This window comes from Sorghum bicolor, chromosome 2, assembly GCF_000003195.3.
Source record: "Sorghum bicolor cultivar BTx623 chromosome 2, Sorghum_bicolor_NCBIv3, whole genome shotgun sequence".
NCBI classification, from domain to species: Eukaryota; Viridiplantae; Streptophyta; class Magnoliopsida; order Poales; family Poaceae; genus Sorghum; species Sorghum bicolor.
In genome coordinates this window covers 11,759,122-11,764,557 of record NC_012871.2, presented here as the reverse complement: position 1 = coordinate 11,764,557, position 5,436 = coordinate 11,759,122, and the positions used below count along the sequence as shown (strand labels likewise).

The following is a 5,436-nucleotide window of genomic DNA, read 5'->3' as shown; positions in this document are numbered from 1 at the left end:
ATAGTTGTCATTATATTAGTGTGCATGTATGACATCACTTCGATCGAATGACACACTGGTTCCAAGGCATATGTGACCAAGCAACTGTTGACAACGCTTCAAGAGGAACTTGTTCTATAACAAGCAACAGGATTATCTGCCCCACGGTCGGTTATGCCATGCAAACGAGGGCATGCAGAACCATACAAACCATTCCGATCCGTGGAACAAGATAAAGCGGAGCTTGTCGCAGTGATATCTTAGCAGTTGTATCTCTTAAGCATCACAGCTGTTCCTGATGCCTCTAGCTAGCTCCTATTACTTTTCTCAGACAGCTATAACCTCATCACAGGGTACTGTGAACAGGATCAGATTAACTCCCATCTCCAGTTCCTACTCTCACATCTATTGACTCGTATGTGTTCTTGTCTCACACAGGAATGTGAACAAGCCGAAGAAAATTTTAGTGTGCATATAAATATACCTCTCTGAGAAGAAACACTAGAAGAAATTCCTTTATTCATGACGGTTTAATCGTGACCTTCCAACAAATCATCACAGAATGTAGTCATCTATGACGGTTCAAATCCAAGGTGATAGATATATGACGGTTAGTTAAATTATCGTCATAGCTGGACGTCACTGATCATTTTGGCACCTCCTTGGTCATCTATGACAGACTCATGGGGGGCGTCATAGATCCAACATCCAACATGTCATGCTGATATGAGCATCCAAGTGTGATGAACAAGTGTGATTTCTTTTTTTAATCTCTAACTAAAACTAGTATCTAGTCTTTCTCCCTCATACTAACTCCAAATTTAATGATCTTTTTTTCTAAATTTTTCTAAAATGGTTCTCTATCAAGTTTTTGTGTTCGTACTGCTATTAATTTTGCAATCTTTTCATGATACTTTGCTTGAACAACTAAAATATTGAATCTCAAAATAAGAACTTCAACCAAGATTTTGAAGCACTAAATGATTTTAGCTTAAAAAGTCATTAATACAAAGGTTGTAGAACTCATTAAGGTCTACAACTTTTATTTAAGTAATTTCTTCATCCGACGAAGTGTTAGTATACATGTGTTCTAAATTGACATCTCTCTCATATAGTTTATGAAACTATATACAAGAGATATGACAATTTGTGAACATGTATACTATCACTTTGTCATATGGAGAAATGATCAAAATAAAAGTTATAGATACATATGGATTCTACAACTTTGTTGTTGATGAATTTTTAGTTGAAGTCGTTTTCTATTCAAAAACTCTATTTGAAGTTCTCAAACTTTGACATTCAAATCTCAAATTATTCACATAGAGCTGGATGGAGAATTGACCAAAATAAAAATTTTACATCTCGATGAGTTCTACAACTTTATTTGTAGTGACTTCTCCATTTGAAATCATTTAATAACCCAAATTTATGTTCGAAGTTGTAAAATTTTAAAACTCAAATTTGAATCGTTCAAACAAACTGCGATGGCGAAAGACCTAAAACAAAACTTGTAAATGTTGATGACATCTACAACTTTGTTGTTGATGACTTTTTCATTTGAAGCCATTTATATTCTAAATTATAATACTAATCATGACTTTCATTGAAATAGAAATAAAAATGTTACACAGTAATGGGCCGAAAGAGTCTCAAAATTAACCTTTCTGTCCAGCAATACAGGCTTCACATGTCTCATCGCTGTTAGATCAGAATGGATGGTTGAGATACGCTAGGCTCAAAATAAAAATCAAGGAACCCTAACTCTTCCTTGTCATTTCTCTTGTCTCTCCTCTCTCTCTCTCTCTCTCTCTCTCTCTCTCTTGCCTGCAGCCGCCGCGCTCCCATGGCATGATCTCGCCTGGGCCTGCAGCGAGGGCACGAGATCCTGTGCTCGAGCTCCGCCGCACGCACAGGCTGGGAGCGACAACCTCCATCCCAGTCACCGTGAACCGCATGAGTGAGATCCGCACCGACTGCCATGAGGACGCGGGCGAGCTCTGCCCCAGCCACCGCGAGTGCCTCATCGTCGAGAACCCCGTCTCCCGCTGCCCTCCATCGGCGGTGCCGTGCAAAAATGGCCAAGCAGGCCCAGGCTCTTCGTCATCACCGTCATGGCTCCTCGCGGATCTATGAGTGGTGAGGGTACTTCTGATGCTTTTTCTCTTCCTGATTGTGAGCTTGTTACTTCCTTTGGGCGAGGCGCGCTGTAGATGATGGTGGCTTCCTTCAGGCTAGATTTGGTGTGGTGACAATGGCTTCCTCCCATGGCGGACAGTACCCATGTGTACGTCGACCCATGTGTCGTGCCATTAGTTCTTCCCTTGGTAAAACACTAATCTTGCCTATTTCCATGTTTGACTATGCAAATGTTTTGGCCGTACTTGTTCTTGAAATAGAATAATAGCGGGCTGCTCTGATCTTGTGTGCTACTTGTACTTGTATTATTGTGATGGCTGATGAAGGAAACTAGTCAGGCTGCAATCAGTGTAGGCTTCCTGAACATATGTCATATGTCTGAATGCACCACCTAATAATTGCTATCCTTTTTCAGCGATAAAGACCTCATCCTCCTGATGGGTAGCAGATAGTGTCATTTCAGTTCTCAAAACTAAAGTTATCTACCTGTATGTGTTAAAGTCTCTTTCATGTGTTGATCTGCACTGCAATTACTGATTTGTTTTCGTGCCACAAACTTGTTAGCAATATCACATTTAATAGTCAAATGATTACTGTATCTGAACACTACAAGTGTGTTGTATTTTACACAGGGTTTTGAAAGACAAAATGCTATGTCATTTGTTGAAGCTTTAGTGTTGGTGCTTGCAAATAAACAGGACACTCAGGGTGCATGACCACATACAACAATCAGCAAGGTACCCCTGAGTTTGCCCTGCTATCTATGTCTAAGCAATTTTTTAGTAGTTGCATTGCCCTGCTATCTGTGTGTTATAATGAATGATAAATAAAGTGAGCAACCTATAGAGAGCATCTTGCATACTTGCCGCTGGTGATATTCTGTTTCAGCCATTGTCATTGAATAAGACAGTTCTTAGCTGGGAAATTTAATATAGCAAACTGTATGAGTATGTTTCTTATTGCAATCTGTATGTAGTGTCTTTACCTATACTAACTATATGTACTATTTGGATAGCTAATCTGTTTCCTTAATATTGTAGGTCAAGGCTTCTTTTGGTGATGATGCATTTTGGCAAGTTGTCTTCCTGCAATGTTAGTCTGTGAATTGGTGGATGTGGTCTCTTGAATTGAACTGATGCATGGTCTTCGTCCTGCGCAGTTATGTGAACTGATGTAAGGTTTGATGCATGCCAGTGGTGTGCCAAACTTCATATGTAACTGATAGCTATGTTGGATATTTAGATGTATCTGTGATGATGGGACATCTACCTATTTATGTGATGGCATATTTATATGTATCTGTGATGATTTGTGGTGATCTGTGCTCGAATGGTGTCAATTTAAATTTGAATGTCCTATCAGTTTAAATTTGAACGTAGTGTTGATTTGAATTTGAATTTGGTGCAATTTAAAATTAAATGTCTGCTAATATGTTATGCAAATGGGCTATCCTAATAGTACCTGTTATATTATGGGCCTAACTAAAACTAAAAAAAACTACATAGAACATGGGTCTAATTGGTGAAAATGGGCCACAAACAGCCTATTGATGACGTGGCAAGATAGCTGCCACGTCAAATCCAAATCATCAAATGACATGGCAATAGCTGACATGGCAACTAAATTATGACGGTTCATTTCGTCACTATAGCCTCTTCCGATTGTTGCCTACTAATTCATCTGTGACGATCAAAAAAACCAACCCGTGACGTCTATTTCGGTGCAACAAATGTATGACGCGAGATACATGACGTTTTTCTTGGTCGTCATTATGAGTTAACTGTGACGCATTTTTGCTTGTTTATGACAAAAGTAAACCGTCATGTATAAGGGTATTTCTTGTAGTGTTAAAAGAGAAATATATATAACTCCTATTTTGAACACATGTAGTTAGTGCTAATGCCAATAATGTATTAATCGAGCAAGCCAATAAATGGCAGTACCTACTCTTGCTTTTTTTATATAGAACATGATGCATCATATCTACCATGAAGATCAGAATTCGCCAGACAGCTTACATGCCTTATTTCTGGACCAGCATAATGTAGTGGATTAGAGACCATTTGCAGCAGGCAGTGGCCAACGCCAACTCTGTAAATCTGTTTTGCCAGTCCGTGGTGTAGTTCATTTTTATAGTAGTGTCGTAATAATGTGTCTGCATTAAGTGATTTGTTTCTTTTTTGCACGTATATATTATGAATTTCCATTCCTTAATAAAATGAAATATGCACATAATGTGCCAGAATACATGAACTTGTGCCGTAGCATCAACTATATGTGATGCATATATGAGGCGTTGCACTTTTTCTTCTGTTTTCAGAGAAAAGGTAATATATGTGTGACAAGGATCATGGAACGATAAGGACGACACATGAATAAATGTAATAAATGTGTTTATCCTTCATATGTGTGTCTTCTGCTTTGTATGTGTTTTAACTGACAAAATTTGGTTTCAAATTCAAATTCAAAACCAACTTCAAAAAAGCTTTTTTTTATTATGGATATACTTAATGAAGGCGGGCAAATAATAACAAACCACTAAATTGTTAACAGAGGCGGTTGCCTTTACCAAACCACCTTGGTTAAGAGATTAAAGGAGGCGGGTGAGTTAGGGCAACCGTCTCCATTAATGTAGTGGTCCTCTCTTGCCCCATTGATTGTTCATATATTTTATTGTTGTATTTAAATTATATGTAAAGCTTTCATATCAAAAGTAAATATTACGATGGCGATCGAATCAGACGACTTTACTCAATGTACATATAAAACCTAAATCTAAATCAACCAGCTAATAGGCTTGCATGCTCTCTTCACGGACCCGTTTCATTTTGGAAAAAAAGTCTAGCTACTCTACCTCTTTGAATTATTCCTGCCGTCTGATTTTCCTTTTTGAACTCCAAAACTGGATATTTTAACCCGTGAGCTCTTGAAATATTAAATACTATCTCGTTGTCATAGGTTGGAGTGGTTTTGAATCGCTTTTGTCCATTTTTTATTTAAAAGTTTGTTAAATATTTGACAAAGGTTTTTAAACCAACAAAACTGTATCTATGCTTTAAAAATTCAGAAAATATTATAGAAATATTTTCATACTTGAAACTTGAATAAAATATTTAGTCCTCAGGAAAATATATATCTAGATGCTTCAAAAAAAACATATCCAGAAAAAATATTTTACATTGGCATAGTGGTAACAAGAACGGCTTCAAGGGTTCATGGAGTAAAATATCGATATTTATATAGAGTTCCACACGGAGGAAAATCAGAGTACAGCAGTAGTTGAGTAGACTTTTTTTTTTCCTTCCATTTTTCCCATGG

The 5,436-nt window shown here is 37.6% G+C and overlaps 1 long non-coding RNA gene across 2 annotated transcripts; it reads left to right on the top strand.

Annotated features, from left to right (window-relative positions):
- Window positions 1,737–3,436, top strand: LOC110432433. 2 transcript variants are annotated; one of them, XR_002449876.1, is made up of 4 exons: window positions 1,737–2,118; window positions 2,213–2,306; window positions 2,751–2,855; window positions 3,159–3,436. It is a non-coding gene; the product is annotated as an uncharacterized LOC110432433 (long non-coding RNA). The 2 variants fall into 2 exon arrangements; XR_002449875.1 differs by having other exon boundaries at window positions 1,754–2,306.